Source organism: Symphodus melops, assembly GCF_947650265.1.
Source record: "Symphodus melops genome assembly, chromosome: 3".
Lineage (NCBI taxonomy): Eukaryota > Metazoa > Chordata > Actinopteri > Labriformes > Labridae > Symphodus > Symphodus melops.
This window is the reverse complement of record NC_136693.1, coordinates 22,588,031-22,607,719: the sequence shown is the minus strand read 5'-3', so window position 1 is coordinate 22,607,719 and position 19,689 is coordinate 22,588,031. Positions and strand designations below refer to the sequence as shown.

The 19,689-nt window shown below is 40.2% G+C and overlaps 1 long non-coding RNA gene across 1 annotated transcript; it reads left to right on the top strand.

Annotated features, from left to right (window-relative positions):
* Positions 1-9,582: 9,582 nt before the first annotated feature.
* On the top strand, positions 9,583-15,673 carry LOC306821216. The gene is made up of 2 exons (XR_013778759.1): positions 9,583-10,287; positions 14,382-15,673. It is a non-coding gene; the product is annotated as an uncharacterized lncRNA (long non-coding RNA).
* Positions 15,674-19,689: the final 4,016 nt, after the last annotated feature.

The following is a 19,689-nucleotide window of genomic DNA, read 5'->3' as shown; positions in this document are numbered from 1 at the left end:
TTTATTTGTCAGGGACAATGTACAAAATACATTAATCTTACGAAAATATGCTTTGTACCAGATTTAGCGGATGCTAGTTTCCATCTGCTGTCCCCGGGCAGGTGCACACAGGATTAAAACATGACATTACAAATAACTGTCAGTAGCACAAAACAAATACATGCAGTAGTCATTTAAAAACAGTAGTCATTTAAAACTAATCAGATGGTTTCTTTTCCCGAAAACCATCACAGCCTAAAAACTGTTAATTAATTAATATTTTAAGTTTTACGTTTTTTACTATGTTAATTAATATTAACAGAGTAAAAAACTTTTGCAACGAAATTACACGCGTAAAATTTAAGTGCGCTGATGCTGACACAGCTGATTATTGAGAAGGTGTTTCTTTAGGTTTCTAGAGAAGTTATTAAGATCCACAGACAACTTCAGACTATCAGGAAGTTGATTCCATTGTTGAATAGATTTAAATGAAAAGGCTGTCTGTGCAAATGCAGAGGACCTCTTTGGCACGGCACAGTTTCTGCGAGTGGTGGAGCGGGATGTTCGGGTCGTTTGTTCAGAATAAAGTTTTATGAATTCTTTCATTGAGGGTGGAGCAGTATTGTTAACAATTTTGAAAACGGTTCTTAGATTTGTATATTGAATTACATTGTCAAAACTTAATATGTTATATTCAAATCCTTCCTTATCTTCACCAAAGGAACAATAATAAGCAGCATCTTGTTTTGGACTTCTTGTTGCTCTTCTTGGCCTGGCTGCTGCCATCTCCTGCAAAGATCAGGTGTTAGTGACAACAACACATTGCTGTAAACAATGTGAGAGACAGATAAAACACATACACACATTATATATTGGGTAGAGGAAAAAAAAAAAGAATTTCAAATGTGACTATTCATTTGTCTATCTATGTATATCTATTCTGATTGTCATGGTTTGGTTTTTTGTTCTGTATTTAATCTTGTTTTAGTTCATTATTTCCCTTGCGCTTTAATGTTTCATGGTCTGTTTTTCTTTAGTCCGTAGTGTGTTTTCCTGTATCCTTGTGTCCTCCTATGTAGCATGTTAGTTTATTTCCGGTCTTGTGTTTTAAGTCTAGTCATTAGTGTTTCCTGTTTTATTTTGTATATCTGGTTTTGGTTGTGGTGTCAGGTTGTACTTTGTACTTGTCCTCAGTGTTCTTTGTTCCTTGTGTTTCCCGCCTTAGTAATTACCCTGATGTTCCTCACCTGTCTCGTTAGTCTCACCTGTGTCCAATTACCCCTGTCTATTTAGTCTCTGTGTTTTTCCTCAGTCTCTTGTCGGTTCATTGTATTGTCAATGTCTCGTGGTCTGTTCCTGAGGTGTCTTTCATCTCCCTGCTCCCTGTGTTTTCTCCGTCGTGGTTTTGGATTTTGGATGTTCTTGGTTTTTGGATTTTGGTTTTGCTAAGTAAGTTTTTGTTTTATCTTTTTGTTAAATAAATCTTTAGTTATTTTCTGCAATTGGGTCCTCCTCTCCTGTTTCCTACCTCGGATCGTGACACTGATAGTTATTTCATTGATAACCTAATGTTATTTTATGTCTATATGCTGTATCAGTTAAGTAACTTCCCATGTCCTGTGTCACTAAACGTTTAAACCAATAAAAAAACGGAGGATTTTTAAGCAGCAAAAAGTTTGGCATACAAACTTTGCATTACTTGGGCATGTTTGCATCGCCCAAGATGGCGCTCACGTGGCGTGAATGCAGGGATTAAAGTAAAAAAAAGTTTTGACTGAAAAAAAATTTGGCATGCCCAACCCACATGGTGTGCATTATATAGTGCTTTAACAGTAGCCCACTACATCCAAAGTGCTTTCCCGGCTCAAGCGGCTGCCACATAGGCACCTGCACGCATGCGATAAATCAGAACGATTATTAGAGATCTTTCAGCTCACAGAACCAATTGCCTAAACTTCAGCATCAGTTACAGAAACAAAAACCAAACACCCAAACACAGACACTAAATGGTGACAATGTCTCAAAATGAAGGAACACTACACCCAATCCTCTTTCTAAAAAAATCAAGTTCAAAATAAAAAGTTCTCCTCTCCTCTTTGCCTGTTCATCCCCTGCCTTTCTTGCTGCAAGAAATGATAACTTGATTGACACTGCCTCTTAAACACCTATGTTACATCGTTCCTCCGATTCATTTAAATGCCGTTCTAAAAAACAGACGACACAAACCAAATACAATAGTGCATTCAAAGTGTACCGTTGATGCCTGAAAGTTTTCCTGCGATGTACCTTCGCGGACATATTGCATGTGCAGCGGGCAGGTCTTTAACACTTTCCCCGCCAGAGAATTCTAGAATGGTTGCCAGCCTGCGCTAGCCTTTTTCACCATTTTCACCAATCTTTCAAGACCCACAGAATATTTTGTTCTTTGAATATGTAAATATTGAATACATCAAAAGAAAGATCAGAGCCTCTGCTTTCATATTCAAAAAAACTATTTTATTCAAACTTCATTCAATCTTTTTTTATCAGCACTTGAATATTGGCCATTCTCACAAAAAAACAACATTCCGGACAAAAAGCTGAGAAAACAGCACTTTTGTAAAACACACTTGTTTTCAAGAAAAAAATGTGATTTTGAGTTTACATTTGGATTCTTTTTACTTTCATTTGACAACTACAGTTATATTTTAAGATAAATAACTAAAATAAAGGAAAATGATTACATACAATTATACATTTTCTGTGAATAGTGTAGCACTACAACATTTACAAACTATATTATACATTTTTCTTCTCTTATACACTCAGAAATACTTTGTTTTTACAAACACTTAAATATTATTATTTTCAATAATAAAACATTAGTTGAACAAAAACCTGATCAAGAAAAGAGACAACTGTGTCTTCCAGGGAAGCGCCTTCTCCACAATAGGGTTTCATGTTGTAACAGTACCCTGTGTCAGAAGGATGTAGGATTTGAACCCATATTTGACAGGTTTTTGGGGATTGTACACCCTGAACGCTAGCCGTCCACACCACAGAAGCATATCCTCATCAATGCAAATGTTGGTGTTAGGTTGATACATTTGACTGAATTTAGATATAAGGTAATATAAGACAGGGTGGACTTTGTACAACCTGTCAGTGCTATTTGCTGGCCTTGATTCATAACCATTGGAGTGTAGAAATCTCCATATGATTTCAAACCGGTTCGGGACGTGACCTTGTTGAAGTAGGGGCTGGCCAAAATGTCACCTGTAGACCAGTACATTTCAAGGTCAGGCTTACGAATGATATGATCAAGAGCAGCAGCATCATTTAGAGGTCCAGGATTCTCAGTGAAAAGAAAGTCTTTTGGCTGCCAGTTCATTTCTTTCCACATCAGATTACCTGGACCAGGACCTGCACCTGGCTGGTTTACAGAGCCTCTTGCTTGGTCACCAGGTACTTGACCTCCACCACGCCCATGAGATCCACAGGTCCGACCTCTGTCTCTTTGCTGTGTTCGACCTGTAAATAATTAGAATGACAACTTTTTTATTCAACAGTGTGATGTGCACAAAGAGAGGAACGTTATTTTTCAGCCTCTTCATATCATATCGTACCTCTTTCACCTTGGGTAGGTCTGTATAAAGGCAAGGCAATGCAAGTTTATTTATATAGCACTGTTCAGACACAAGGCAATTCCCAGTGCTTTACAGACATAAAACAGAAAAACATTAAAACAGAGCTTAAGGAAAGGATGCAAAATACATCATTAAAAGACGGGGATGAAAGTGAAAATACAAAGGAAGAATGTGTTGCAGTAAGGCAGACAGTATATTTCTAATTGAAAGCCTGAGCGAATAACAAAGTTTTAAGGCCTGATTTAAAGGAGTCGAGTGTGGCAGCAGTCCTCAGTTGTTCAGGGAGTTTGTTCCACAGTTGAGGAGCGTATTGACTAAACGCTGCTTCACCTTGTTTGGTTCTGACTCTGGGAACACTGAGTAAACCTCTTCCTGAGGACCTGAGCGGTCTGGATGTTTCATATTCTACAAGTAGATCTGACATGTACTTAGGGCCAAGACCATTTAATGCTTTATAGACCAGTAGTAAGATTTTAAAGTCGATCCTCTGACACACAGGCAGCCAGTGCAGTGATTGAAGCACAGGTGTAATATGCTCCACCCTCTTTGTGTTGGTGAGGACTCTGGCTGCTGCGTTCTGGATCAGCTGCAGCTGTCGGACAGATTTTTTACTAAGGCCTGTAAACACACTGTTACAATAATCCAGCCTGATGAAAATAAAAGCATGAACAAGTTTTTCTGAATCTTGTTTGGTCAGAAAACCCTTGATTCTTGCAATATTTTTCAGATGGTAATAAGCTGATTTTGTTACCATCTTAATGTGGTTGTTGAATTTGAGGTCTGAGTCCATAATCACACCAAGATTTCTGGCTTGATTTGTTGTTCTTAAGGACATGGATTCAAGACAAGTGCTGACCTCTGAACTTTCCTCTTTAGGGCCAAAAACAATCACCTCAGTCTTTTCTGGGTTCAGTTGTAAAAAGTTCTGACACATCCACTCAGTGAGTATAAGGCACTATGGTCATTTGTTGACACTGATATATAAAGCTGTGTGTCATCTGCATAATTATGATAGGAAACGTTGTAATATTCCATGATCTGAACAAGAGGGAGCATGTAGATGTTAAATAAAAGCGGCCCAAGGATGGAACCTTGAGGAACTCCACAGGTGATCTTCACATGCTCAGATTCATAATTACCAACAGACACAGTGTAGACCCTGTCCTGCAAGTAAGATTTAAACCAATTTAAGGCAGTTCCAGAAACTCCAAGCCAGTTTTCAAGTCTGTCCAACAGTATGTTATGGTCCACCGTATCAAATGCAGCACTAAGATCCAGTAGCACTAAAACTGAGACTTTAGATGCATCACTGTTCACATAGATATCATTTAGTACTTTGATAAAGGACACCTGGGCCTTGAATCCCTGGACTCTGAGTGTAAAATGACAGTAAAATGTCATACAAATATTCATTTGGTAAATAGTTTGTGTACAAAATGAAAGATAAATTATGTATTTTTTATCTTCTCTCACAAATTAGCAGATGCTCTTGTCTTGTAGTATCTAATAATCCAAGTAACATACTATCAAACTAAATAAAATATGTTATCATGACTCACCTCTTGCACCTACAGTACGTGTATGTCTGGACCTTGTAGACCTGGATCTTGGAGACCTGGACTCTGTGTCTGGAAATTACAATAAAAAGTCTGAATAAAAATTCGTTTGGTACATTGTTTATGTACAAAACTGAGGGATATGTTATTTCGACGTCACGTTATCTCATGAATTAGCAGATGCATATGTTATCACGGTGAATCATAAAATAACGTGATCACATCTTACCTCTTACACATCCTGAAGGTCTGAATGTAGGTCCTGAATCCCTCCATTCGCTGTCGCCGCTGCTGTCTTCATCCAGATCAGTTTCACGGAGCTCAAAAAATGAATTATCAGAGTCTGTATCGATAATTAACTCTATAGCTTCCGCAGCTGAATATCTCCTTGCTGGTGCCGACATGTTTGTACTGTTCAAGAGCTTTTATCTCATATCTATACAGCTTTTTAACGCGCGTCAAACTCACATACAGACTGATCGAACTCCCTGGAACTGGAAAATAAGGACGAAGATGTTTTTTTTTTTTTCTCTATTTTCCCGCGGGTGGTCTTGTTTGTTGGTTTTTGACCTCACAGTCCTGTAACTTTTTCACAACATCCGTCAGAGCACCCCCTATCATATTACACTGAAAACACCAATTGACGGAAAATTCCGTCAATGGCGGGTAACGGTTGGGTTCCAAATGACGGAAAATTCCGTCAATGGCGGGGAATGAGTTAAAACTTTGTGCCTCTGCTACACTGACTAGCATGCTTGCTAATTACAACCATAAATATATGATAACAACGAGCTAAACTGTCGTAAATGAGATGCAGGAGTGTATCCGAACGTCATCAAGTAGACTATATCAGTTTGCTTAATTACATGACAATGTTTATAGAAATGCTATGTATAAAGGGTTTTGTATGGGTCTTACCTTCTTCTCTGCATGGGCAACAGGACAAAGCGTGTTCAATCAATAGTCAAAGTCTCACCTGAATTTACAGGACTGTACCAAATTGATGGAAGAGGAGGGGGTACAAGGAAAGGATGAGAATTCCTTTCTTTCTTCTAAAGAGCAGATCGATTTATTCAAGAACAAGAAAAAAACATGTTTGAGTGATATTTTGTTATTTTAATTCAACCTTTCAAAATAAATGGTTTATCATACATTTAGCTTTTACTAGAGGCAGCAGTCAAATGGTATCTCCCACCAGCAATCTTTTATCTGTTGCCAGCATTATAAAGGCAGATTCAAGTGCAATATAAAGTAAAATAAAGTTATATTAGGGATGATCAGACATAATTTAAACACATTTTAAATTCTAATAATATGATATACACTTTACATGAAAGGTATAAATGAATAAAATCTTGCCTTGATTTTGGCATGGCTCAGTATAAGTGACTGTGACATTTTAAAAAGGTAGTCAACACTGGAGCATCCAATTGAGTATTTTATTTAAAAATATATTTTAAATTAAACAAATAAAACCCCTGAAAAAACTAAAGGATGTCGAGACCCAGTAAAACAGAACAAATGGTATGTTAACACTCGAGCAGCAGTAGAAGGTCTTGAGCAGTTTAGAACGTTATTTGAGTGACCGCAGAAAGTAGATGCACAGGGGGGCTTAGTAGGTTTTCTCTAGGCTTGAGGGACTCGCGTCCTGATGCAGCTACATACCTGGGCTCACAAACCCTGGTTTGTGTGTTACGCTATTTTATAGAAATGCCTACAACTGGACAAACATTTAAATGTATTTAATTACCTAATTTGTTATGCATTTCAACATAAATATGGCGATGGCTGAATGATGATATTGATAAACAAAAATCGAAATCCCACAGACAAAAATGTACCCCTGCTAAATTCATCCCTGCTGAAGTTGCTCATCTGTATTGGTTCCAAATTACAAAGATGGTAATAAAAGCAGGGTTGAAGAACATCACCTGCTAAGAACCAAATGTGGGTACATTTTTTGATTTGGAGTATATTTCAGAACCCAGCAGACCTTTTTCAAAAAGATCCATGGCTGCAGTTTTCTTTTTGGCGCATTTGCCATGATGAATATGCAATTTGGGGCAAAATACTGCTGTGAGCAAAATACTGGGAGAAGATGATAGTCATACATTCATTAAACATCACACACATGATCCCAGTAGAAAAATTCAACTACACATGTTGGTATAATAAGTGGACGTGGCTAAATGACTCAGTGGCACCCCCTTGAAATTTTCAAAAAGGTGGTTTCTTTGTCCTACATGCATGACATTTTTTATGCTCATTGGGTATTTCAGGACCTACATAAAATCCTATTGCACCCATAGTCAAAACTAAACAGGAAGTCCGCCATATTTTTTTGAATGCAAGAAAAACGGCAGAAATTCCTTTTTCACAGGTTACCTATATGAACGAACTCCTCCAACAGCGTTTATCCGATCATTGTAAACTCTGTGTCAGTGTGTTCTAGACATGTTGAAGATCTCTTGTTGAGCTCTGCACATTATTTCGTTAAAGGGCGTGGCCACCAACAAACTTTGATGTCTCGGCACACCCCTTCTTTACCTTTCCAAAAAGGCCTCCCCATAGAAGTTTTCTTCCCTGACATGCATGACAATTTTTTGGTATGTTAACCATGGCAGGACCTACAAAAAATCCTCTTGCACACATAGTCAAAACCAAACAGGAAGTCCGCCATGTTTTATTTTAATGGCTCAAATTTGCGTTTCACAGGTTAGCTATTTGAACGAACTCCTACAAAAGCAATTATCCGATTGACACAAAGTCAATCTCTGTGTGTTCTAGACATGTTGAAGATCTCTCGTTGTGCTCCGCACGTTATTTCGTCAAAGGGCGTGGTCATATGGACGTGATGTTCGTCACAAACACGAAGTAGTTTGTTACAGTGCTTAATATAGGCGTAGAGTCATCAAACACAACACACATGATCCCAGTAGAAAAATTAAACTTGTCATGTTGTTGTAATAAGTGGGCGTGGCTAAATGACTCAGTAGCGCCCCCTTGAAACATTCCAAAGAGCCTCCCCATTGAGGTTTCTTTGTCCTGCATGCATGATAATTTTTATGCACATTGGGCATGTCAGGAGCTACATAAAATCCTCTTACACCCATAGTCATAACCAAACAAGAAGTCCGCCATATTTTTTTTTGAATGGTTCAAATTCGTGTTTGACAGGTTAGCTATTTGAACGAACTCCTCCAAAAGCGTTTATCCGATCATTGTAAACTCAATCTTAGTGTGTTCTAGACATGTTGACGTTCTGTCATTGTGCTCCGCACGTTATTTCGTTAAAGGGCGTGGCCATGGCGTACCATCACATCATGGGCGCACCCCATTTTCTTAACCATTGATGACTGTAAGGCCTGCTGCTTGGCCACGTGTCACGGCTTCACGCCCACGGTTGCACTCTCGCGGTCGCGACACACGCCGACATGCACGGGATGCTTCGGTCCCTTCATCACCGCTTGTGGTTTTAATTTTGATTGTTTCGTTTGATGATTACAAGTTTTGTAATTTCAGTTATAGCTCCATTTTCACTGACTTAACAAAAAAAAAAAACATTTAAAATACCTGGCATCTCTCTTCATACTAAATTGGAGTCTTGCCTAAACAAATGTTACACTTTTTTTCAAATGCTAGATTTTGCATCTGATAACAAAATGAGTTCATTGTCTACTGGGCAGTGTTTCTCCTGTCGATGCTGTCAAATCCAGCCCCCCAATACCTAAGGAACTCCTTCAGGAAAAGAAGATCATATCTGTGTGTGTTCTCAGAGTAAATTGTTTGTTATTTCTGCTACATTATAAACCTCTAGAGGTCAATCACGTCACCTCTATAATTACAGATATCGTCATCAGTCTGCTATAAATTATACAACAGACTTTGTGCAATGATTGTGACACAATATTATATATTTGAATAATATTTGGTGTGGTCTTCCCGATTATCTACAGTTTTAAATGATTGCAGCTAATTTTGTGTTCCTTCAGCTTGATATCTACTGTGTGTTGGGAATTTTCAGGAGCGAATACCTGACCAACGGTTATGTTGGGTTTTATGACGTAAAATTTGATTGTCAAAATAAATTAATAATTAAGTTTATTTAATTATTAATCTAAATCAATAATTGTTATTAAACTGCGTTTAATAAACCTCGGGGCACCACCCTGTAAACAGGGAACAACCAAAATATTACCAATATCAGTCTCAAATTATTTAATTAAATACCAATATCATTAATAATTAATAATCTGTATTTAATTGAAGGTGTGAAATCCGAACACAAAGCCCTTTCACCCAGCCTAAGTCACAAAGCAAATTCACAGTGATCACAAACAACGACTTTTTAAGATATAATAGAATTTATTTAACAAAGCAACATCAAGTAAATCAATGAAACCCAATCAAACAAATAACCATTGTTATGGAAAATTTTACTCCATGTGTACTACGAAGGTCTCATAGAATCTGTCATATGAAATGTATCTGAAATGTCTTAGAATACTACATGCACAGCATATTGGGTGTTTTGTTTCCCATCAGTTTGTTCCCTTTATTCTGTTTCTCACACTCTGTACATGTGGGAAGAGTCACCCAGGCTCTTTCTCACTGGACTCCAGCTCCTTCTCAGCCTTGGGAGATGGTAAATAGTCATGTAGTCTCTTTTCTCACACTAGGGGATAGATGGTGCCCTGCCAGGTGGGCCGTGGCTCTATGTGGCGTGATGGGGGAGTGATCTGTGTAATGTGATGGAAAAGTATAAGTTTTTATGTTTGCCTTTTCTCGGGGCCTCTTTCTCTCCTCACCGTGTGAGAGAGGGGTCTTCGAACGCTTATCTTGCCTTCGAATAAATGTTCATTGAGACCAGATCGATCTTGGGGTTCCTTTTTAAATAGATCTTCTCACTCTTTATTTTCACTCTTTGGTAATGGAAAAAATTCCACAACAATTTGGCGTTGTCGGCAGGATCCAGCGAGCTGCTACACGAGGGGAACGGGAGAACGGTGCTTGGCCAGCCTGAGGAAAAAAAACTCAGTCCACCTGTTTGAACAGGGGAGCCGGAATCTCGTTTCCTGCGTCTACGGCCGCCTGGATCCAACGGACTTGATCCGAGAGAATACTGGGTGAGATACTATCCAAATCATAATTATGGACTTTCTGGGAAAGGGAAGACGGGTGTTTTTATGATTTCAAGCACTATAAAGAGAGAAAATCAGGGACTTTCCAAGAAAAGATCAGTGCTTTTATGATTTCAAGCACAATAAAATCTGAAATCCGGAGATTTTCCAGGGGGAAAATTGAGTGTTCTTATGATTTACATGCACTATAAAGAATAGAAATCAGGGATTTTTCTTGGAGACTCATCAGTGTTCTTATGATTTCGAGCACTAAAAAATATAAAAGGAATCAGACTTCCCAGTGGGAAATTCAAGGTGCTCTTAGTATTTCAAACTTTATGAAGCTAGGAGCTCTGGATTTTCTCCGGGGGACTCAGTGCTCTTATGATTTCGAGCACTATAAAAGTGAAGAATCAGGGGACTTTCCAGGGATGTTCAAAGGGTGAGAATATCCTCGTGGCAAGCCAGTGCCCTTAGCATTTCGGCACTATAAAGTTAGGAAAGCCAGCAAGAGACGTCTTGACTGTAACAGGGGGGTCCGGATCCACAAAGTGTCAAGTGCCTTTCCCCGACAGTCCATTGTGTAATATTATGATATAAAAGAAAAAAGAAAAAGAGAAAACAGGAAAAAAGGGAAAAAACAAACAAACAACAAAAAAACAAATACGGTGAAAAATGTTTCGAATGTCTGAATGAGTGGATGATTGAATATGGATTTCCAGAATGAGTTTCGTTGAACTTAAATCAGTTATAATAATAGTAATAATAATAATAATAATAATAATAATAATAATAATATAAATAAAGACAGTATAAATAAAAGAAAAAGGTAAAGGTGAAAGTTAAGGATTTGAAAAGATATGGGAGTCATAGCAAATGCATGACAATGTGGAAAACTGCAGTGAGACTCTCGCTGCAAAAGAGAGAGAGGAAAAAAGGTCATGTAAAAGATGGCAGAGGGAAGAGTTTAAGGTGGAGATGTAACTGGAAGAAAAAACCAGTTCAGCCCACCTCCATATAGGTCTAGTGATACCTCACGCCTGTCTCCTTATATGCCCCATTGCAGGCACCATTGCAGGCCCTCAGGGTGACGGACTCGGACCTGGACTCCTACCCTCCCATGCCGCCGTCCCTGCCACCACTGGAACCAGACCAGCCGGAACCAGATGACCAGCCTCCTCCCATGGTCAACAGGGCCCAGCTGACGGTTCTCCAACATCGCAACGTTATGACAGCCCTAACATTGCCAGCTCCAGACCAAAGAGCAAAGCATCCAGATGGGAATAACACAGACACTGGAATACAAAGCTGCTGTTGCTACTCTGACCCGAGACCTGAGAGACGAATTCTTCAGAAACACTGATACCAGCGCTATCAGGAGTGTTATGCAGCGCCCAGAGAAGCAAGCTGCTGATTTCCTGGATTGCCTGACGGAAGCCTTTAACCGTCACTCAGGCCTCCTCTGCAACCACATTATGGATTATGGATGTTGCAAGGCAGACATGGCGTCATGGTGTGTACGGTATGGAGAGCTCCAAAGACACGTTTTACACGCTCAGGACGTGGTGAATGAGCGAGAAGGGAGCAGAAAAGAAAAGAGAGACACTGTTGCATAAGCTGCCCGTTTCCAGGGCCTGTCCCAAAGACACGGATGCGAAGGGGGCCGAGCCCTTGACTGACATTCTGACGTGTACCATTACTGCTGGCAACCTGACCGTTGAAGGGACGATTGCCCGCAGCGAGGAGGAGCTGAAGGAGGAGCCACCGGTGGGGACGGACGGGAGGTTGGGACTCCAGGTGCAGACGTCAACCCGGTTGCTGAGGGTCCTGCCCAGGGGCGTGAGATACCACACACACACACACTGCTACACTCTGTTGAAACGGCGCCTGCTTCTACTGATTCACATAGGTTACACACACAGGAGGCATTAACACACACACTTAGAGTTACAAACACAACCCCTGCCAGAAATGTGTTTATTTACTTATTTTTTAGAAACATATTTACTTATTTTTAGAAATGTGTTTATTTACTTATTTTTTAGAAACTTGTGTTTATTCACTTATGTTTTAGGAACTTTTGTTTATTTACTTATTTTGGGTATTTATGTTATTTTGATTTGATTCCCGCATTTCAAAACGAACCTGTGTTTTTACGATAGAAATTTTGGGGAAACTGGTTAAATTTAAATTTATGGTTGATTTTGAGGCTACTCATTCTGTGATCATAGATCACAGATTTATTTTGTCTACCCCAATTAGATATAGTGGCAGATAGATTTATTCTATATCTGCCTCTGGGGAAACCATTAGAGAAAGGGTTTCTAATCTAAAGATACGTCATTCATTTCTGGTTTCTCATCATGGACCTAATGATGATGATCCTGACACGTGTTACAGCTGTACAATGGGCCCCATTTGAACTGAAATATATCTATGAGTTGAGACTACAGTTAGGACAATCGACCCAGCAACTTGTTAAAATGACAAAAGAAAAGTTGCTCCTGACTCAGACTTCAAGCGACTTACTGATTTACACTGTACCTCTCATGCGTCTAACAACTTCGACCATGTTTATGGTAAACGATGGTACAAACAATCCTCTGACAGACGGACTCTGACGTTGTTTTGGAGCGCCCACGTGGCGGCTATCTGTGTGTCCTTGATGGAGCCTCAGGAAGGATTGTTTAGAGTTTCTCTCTGCATGTTTCTTCCTGAAGCTGAGCGCTCCTTCGAGCTATTGTTTATATTTTAGCTAATTGTTATTATTTGATGTTTATTTTGTAGAGAGAGAGCACAGTCTACTGAATTAAATTCCCTGGGTGTTAAACATACCTGACCAATAAAAATTGATTCTGATTTTGATTAAAACAAGCCCTGTCTCAGTCGTCACCTGCCTCGGGTCTTCTGACCCCTCCTGGCCTGTTGTTCAAACGGTGGATAAAAAGGGAGGATTTCTCTCTTCTGTCTTGTTATAAATGCGTGGTGATAAACTCCGCTCCGTGACCTACTTTTCATCCAAACTTGACCCTGTGACTGTGGAAATTCCTGGTTTTGTTTTTTTAGCAGCTGAAGAAGCTGTTTAAGCTTCACATGACATTTTTGGCTTCGATCTTACAGTCCTTGTTTCTCGTAATGTTTATTATTTTGCTTGATCAAAATGCATGACACTTGTCTGCTGCCAGGTGGTTGCGCTATGCCACCATCTTGCTTGGCCTCCCCAATTTCACTGTCAGGTCTGCACACCTCGTGCTGACCTCTCTGACCGACCGCTGATTAACCCTGACCTAATACCGTTCATTGATGGTTTCTCCTCCTGCTCTGACATCGGACTGAATTGGGTAGATTACGCTGTCTGCTCTAAAAAACAATGTGTGGGCGTCTGGCTCACTGTCATCTTATTACTCTGCACAAACAGCAGAACTTTTGGCTTTAACTGAGGCCTGCAAATTAGCATCTAAAGCGGTCATGATCTACACTAACTCCCTTATCCCTTCGGAGTAGTTCATGACATTGAAGCACTATGGAAACATCGCTCTTCTCTGAAATCTGACTGTAAACATATTTTAAACTGTGGTTTGCATGTTTTTCCATGTGTGTCGAAGCATTTCTAACTAAACATGTTGACAGAAGTGCCGTCACAAAAGCTCTTTTTGACAGAGATTATTCCAAGGTGGGACATACATACCTAAACCTTAACTCCAGTGATAATGGCATCCATTTTATTAAGAAAGCCCGAACAAGAAGTAAGTGCTCTGTAGGGGTTCAAGCTAAAAACACTCTGTGCCTCCCATCTACAGTCAGGTGGCGCTGTGAGCATGAAAATGGCACTTAAAAAGCAGATTGGCTAAATGTTGTGAAGACACCAAGTTACCCTAGACAAAAGCACTTCCGCTTGTTCTCATGTAAAGGCGTACACGCACACGTGCACGCACCTCACTTAACTTTTATGAAATGTTGTTTGAACATCTAGATAACACTGGAGGGGAAACCAGCACAAAACTAACTCCACAAAACTAACTAACATCTACTGCTTTATTAGAACGTAGCATGTTGAAGTATTGCAAAAGTCTGTCACGGTCCCTTTCTGTCTCCACCAGGCGGTGAAAGCTGCACTACCCGTTCCAGCGGCCTCTGGACCGCTCTACACCTTCTGGCCAGGACAGTGGGTTGCTGTGAAGAACCACAGGCACCGCCACTGAAAGTCCAAGCGCCGGTTAGGTCCGAACCAGGTTCTGCTGACCCACACCGTTTGAAGGTCGCAGAGATGGCCACGTGGATTCACGCCAGCCACTGCTGCCTCTTCACTGGAGAGCCCAGTAGCTGCCCCTAATCCAGCCCCATAATGACTCTGAGGTGTTCAGAGCGTTCCTGTGTGGCCACCATTGGAGCTGTTGCCTTTACCATCTTGTGCCTCCCCTTGTGGGGGTCCGTTTGGAGAGACCCTGTCCATGCGTCTCCCACCAAAGGTGGAAACACGAAACACTCAGCAACCGCATAGTTTTTGGATTATTGCCCCAAACCACTCCTTCTAACTGCTTGCTGATTCCTTATCACGCCTTAGTACACGTTTCCACTTCCGTTTTCCTACTGTGGAAAAGCAACCACACTCCACACCTTTTCACTGGAAAAGAAATCTGACTCAAACTTTTCACTGGAAAAGAAATCAGACTCAGACTGTGAATCTTCCCCCTGGAGGAAGAATGTAACGGAAGTTATTATGTTCTTCGTGATCCTCACACCTTTACTGCACCGACTAATGCTTTTTGTGTTCGATCTCGATCAGTGTACATGTAAAAAAAAAAAAAAAAAAATGGTCTCAACCTCTTTGTTAACCCTTCTGTCTGTATTACTCGTCAAGACCCCAAAGGCACATATTTGGGTACCAATGCGGGATGTAATATCCCTCTTAATGACTCCTGCTTTTTCTTTCTTTCTTCTATGATAAATTTGCTGTTTATTGGAATTGTGCTGCTGATTTTGTTTTTTTCTTGTGATAGATAGATAGATAGATAGATAGATAGATAGATAGATAGATAGATAGATAGATAGATAGATAGATAGATAGATAGAAATTTTATTGATCCCAAGGGAAATTCAAGGCATGAATTTTGTCATGGTTTGGTTTTGTTTCTGGTTCGTCTAGTTTCATTCTGTCCTTAGTGTGTTTCCCTGTGTCCTTGTGTTCTTCTACGTTGTCTGTAGGCTTGTTTTCCTGTTACTTGTGTTTTCAGTTTCTTAGTTTGGTGTTTAATGTTTCCAAGTCTAGTCTTTAGTGTTTCCTGTTTTATTTTGTAGATCTGGTTTTTGGATTTAGGTTTTTGGTTTTTTGAGACGTTTTGGATTTAGTTTTTGGTTTGCCTTTTTGTTAAATAAATTAGTATATTCTGCACATGGGTCCTCCTCCCTGTTTCCTGCCTGCTCGAGCGTGACAAATTTCCCTATGTTATTCCTGCACCAGAGCTTGGGTTCATTACCTAGAGAATCAAACTGTTCAATATCAACTCCTTTCAATGACTTCCCCTGTTATTAAGAATTGTAAGAATCCAGCAGCGACAGTGATGATGAAGAAGACTATAATCCGTAAATATTGATATGCTGTACCTTTATGAAGTTTTGACTTGAAGTGGTTACACATTGTCATTGGAATTACGGATGTTTGGTTTACTGTGACTGCACACACATTTAAGAAAATTTCCCAAGTATCATATGGTGTGATTAACATGTAATCAAAAGGGAGGAATGTTATGGAAAATTTTACTCCATGTGTACTACGAAGGTCTCATAGAATCTGTCATATGAAATGTATCTGAAATGTCTTAGAATACTACATGCACAGCATATTGGGTGTTTTGTTTCCCATCAGTTTGTTCCCTTTATTCTGTTTCTCACACTCTGTACATGTGGGAAGAGTCACCCAGGCTCTTTCTCACTGGACTCCATCTCCTTCTCAGCCTTGGGAGATGGTAAATAGTCATGTAGTCTCTTTTCTCACACTAGGGGATAGATGGTGCCCTGCCAGGTGGGCCGTGGCTCTATGTGGCGTGATGGGGGAGTGATCTGTGTAATGTGATGGAAAAGTATAAGTTTTTATGTTTGCCTTTTCTCGGGGCCTCTTTCTCTCCTCACCGTGTGAGAGAGGGGTCTTCGAACGCTTATCTTGCCTTCGAATAAATGTTCATTGAGACCAGATCGATCTTGGGGTTCCTTTTTAAATAGATCTTCTCACTCTTTATTTTCACTCTTTGGTAATGGAAAAAATTCCACAACACCATCATAAGCCAAACTACAATTAACAAACAAAACAAACAAGCGTGGCACGTGTGTGTGTGTGTGTGTGTGTGTGTGTGTGTGAGAGAGAGAGTGAGAGTGAGAGAGAGAGAGAAAGGGGGGGGAACAGACAGACAGAGACAGACAAAATGGTGACGACCACGCGTGGTCACGTGATGGCGGACACAGAACGTGATCTACGTTTCTGCAGCGTCTGGAAAGCCACAGGTCTCTATGTGTGTGCGTCTACCGAAAGGTGTGTGTGTAAAGGCGAGAGAGCGAGAGAAAACAACGCACCTCAACAGCTCAATCTCGGACTGGAGCTCACCACAACTCAGAGCATAGCTTACTTCGCTAACAGAAACCAGCGGCCGGGTTTGTATCAGACGCCGTTCACACTAGTCTTTCTGATAGTGAGTCTATTACTCGGTTATGACGCGGGAGTTCACAGATAAACACACGGGACACAGCGGCACAAATAAGGAGAACAAAAGAGATTTTACTCTGGTAAAATCTAAGACACAGTGGTCAAACACCAAGCAAATATTATCACCGTTTCCCAATAATAACTCAGTTATTAAACACACTCTCTATATCTAACTGCCCAGACCTAGCTAAGCCTCACTTGTAACCGTTTGTCCACGGTTGATGAAAGGAGCAAAGGGGGTCCTGGAACGATCTTCCTGCAGTTGTTTGGAGATGGCGGTGCATCCAAGGGGGTTGAGCAAAGGGCCGTAGTGTCCTCCGTCGAGCGAGGTGATCTCCGTGGGTGTCCTTTCTTTAAAGGACGGAACGAGACGTAATCCTTACAATCTCTCTCAATACCGTTTCAATACGGGAGAAATAGACGCTCTTCTTTGGAGATGCGTTCAAATGGATGATCTAAGCTCGGAATTTCGGACGTCGGTGTGCTTCAAGGCCCTTGGATCAGCTGCGCGCCCAAACCTTTAAACAAAGGGAAGCGTGCTGGAAACAGGAACAGAGTTGGGTATCCTCGGACGTCGGCAGACGACGTTTGAAAGAGGCAGAACAATGAAGCATGGCCGGCTTTATACCTCCCAGACTTCACACCTATGTGTTAGGTGTGGCAAGGCATTCTGGGAGTACCTGCAAGGCATGCTGGGATAAAGAGTCTTTTGTTGTAGTTCTCCAAACGACACAGCCTGAACTTTGTCATTCTGGCTGGACCCCAACATGTGTCACTGTTGTCTGAGTTTATTTAAACTATAACAGCTGAACAAAAAGGAAGAACAAACAGGAAAAACAACACAGATAAATCCAAAGATTGTTGCAGACTGTAATCTCAGAGGAGGTGATTAAGTCAAAGTCATCAGGGAGATGAACACATTAAATATAGAGGATACTGAGGTCTGATGTTATCTTAAACAGTCACCACATGAAAACACTGCACTGAGACTAACTCACAATGTTTTCATACTTGGTCGTTATATTTGTCCTTTTTCCTTTAAAGAGGCAGAAATTAATAAAATGTTTACAATGTGTTGGTTACAATGCTTTAATGCCTTTTCACATGAACTAGTTATAGCCAAGCACAAAGGTGGTGGGAAGCCCTGGACAGCTCCAGAGACGTATGCCTGAGTGTTTATGTGACCGTTTTACAAACAATTTTTATTACAGAGCCACTTAAGTCTATCTCCTTCTCTCTGCATACATACATTACTAAGACTTTCCACATCAGGCCTAAAGATGATCTCTACATCTTCCTCCCTCACTTACTCATTGACCATAATTGAAAACTTGGCAGGAAGTGCGGGTGGTGAAAGCGTATACACAACTAAGGAATCATTAGTCTTGCTCATCAGCCCCATTAGGTAGCTAAAGTGATGATGTCATAATGTAGATTGAATTGCCCCTCAGGGACAAATAAAGTTTTTTGAATTGAATTGAAAGTTTAAAAAACTATTGGACAATGTGCCCCTAACAAAGTAGCTGCTCCTCACAATGGCCCCCATGTATTTCCCATGTCAGCTTCATGACATGAGGTGGCTGTGTCCTGTTATTGTGGACATGCCATTGAGAGAGTCCATTCAAAGTTTGGGGATGTCAGAGTACCTTTTGTGGTTTTACCAAGCGTGTTTCCACCACAACCTTTTTTGGTTTTGTTTACAAAGGTTTTTAATTATATTATGATGTTTCAAAACACTGTAAAATTCAATGTGAAGTTGCAGATAGAGATGATGGAACTTATTTGATCTTAAACCTTTAGAGGGAGCAAAGGTCATGTTCTCCAATTCTAGGAAAAAAATCAATGCAATCTTATAACTACAATGTTTTCAGGCTGTCAAAGTATTTAAGCCATTTCTACACTGAGTTCAATGTTTATTTTTATTGGTAAATTTAATTTAAAGTACATTTACCCCATTTTTTATTGTGCACCATAACTTATTTCCTGCTTAGAGGAAATTCAGGAATCTTTATTTGTGACCCGTTCTCTTGTTCCTTGTTTTTGTTATTATAATTGTTATGATAGGTACAAGACAATGAGTAGAAAATCAACCAGTTTCATCAATATTCAATTCAGTAATTTGGTTGATTCAAATACCATTAAACTAACATATACAAGCCTACATAACATGGGAGAGTAGAAGAGCACACAAAAAGGCAAAAACAATAAACCCAGTAATGTGGTTTCAATCCTTGAAGAAAGTGTATGATAGGTGATTCAGTGGGGTTTCAGAGGCATTGTTTTTTAACCGAGCAGTTATTTTTTTGCCCCAATTATAACGCTTAAGGTTTACAAAATCTTTTGCCCATGCATAAACTCAGACACAGAAACAGTCATGTAATCCTGCTATCAAATGATCGAGAACTTGTGTTCATGTCCTAGAGTGTTTGTATATGATGAGGCATCTGGGAAAGAACAATCTGGGTTTTTGGTTTCAGCTTAAACGGCCTCAGTCCTCAGGTCTCTCTAACACTGCACTGAGTTTAAAGAGGGGACAGCTGGCTGAAGATTTACTCCACCTCCTCTTTAGGACCAGCTAAGCGACAGAGCTCTCAGCCTCTTGATAGCTTCCTGAACCTAAGCAAAATGGACAAGAAATGAGAATTTGTTTCTCCTTCAACCTCTCACACGGGCTAAATTACGATTTCCCGACTGAATGTGAACCCAGGGAA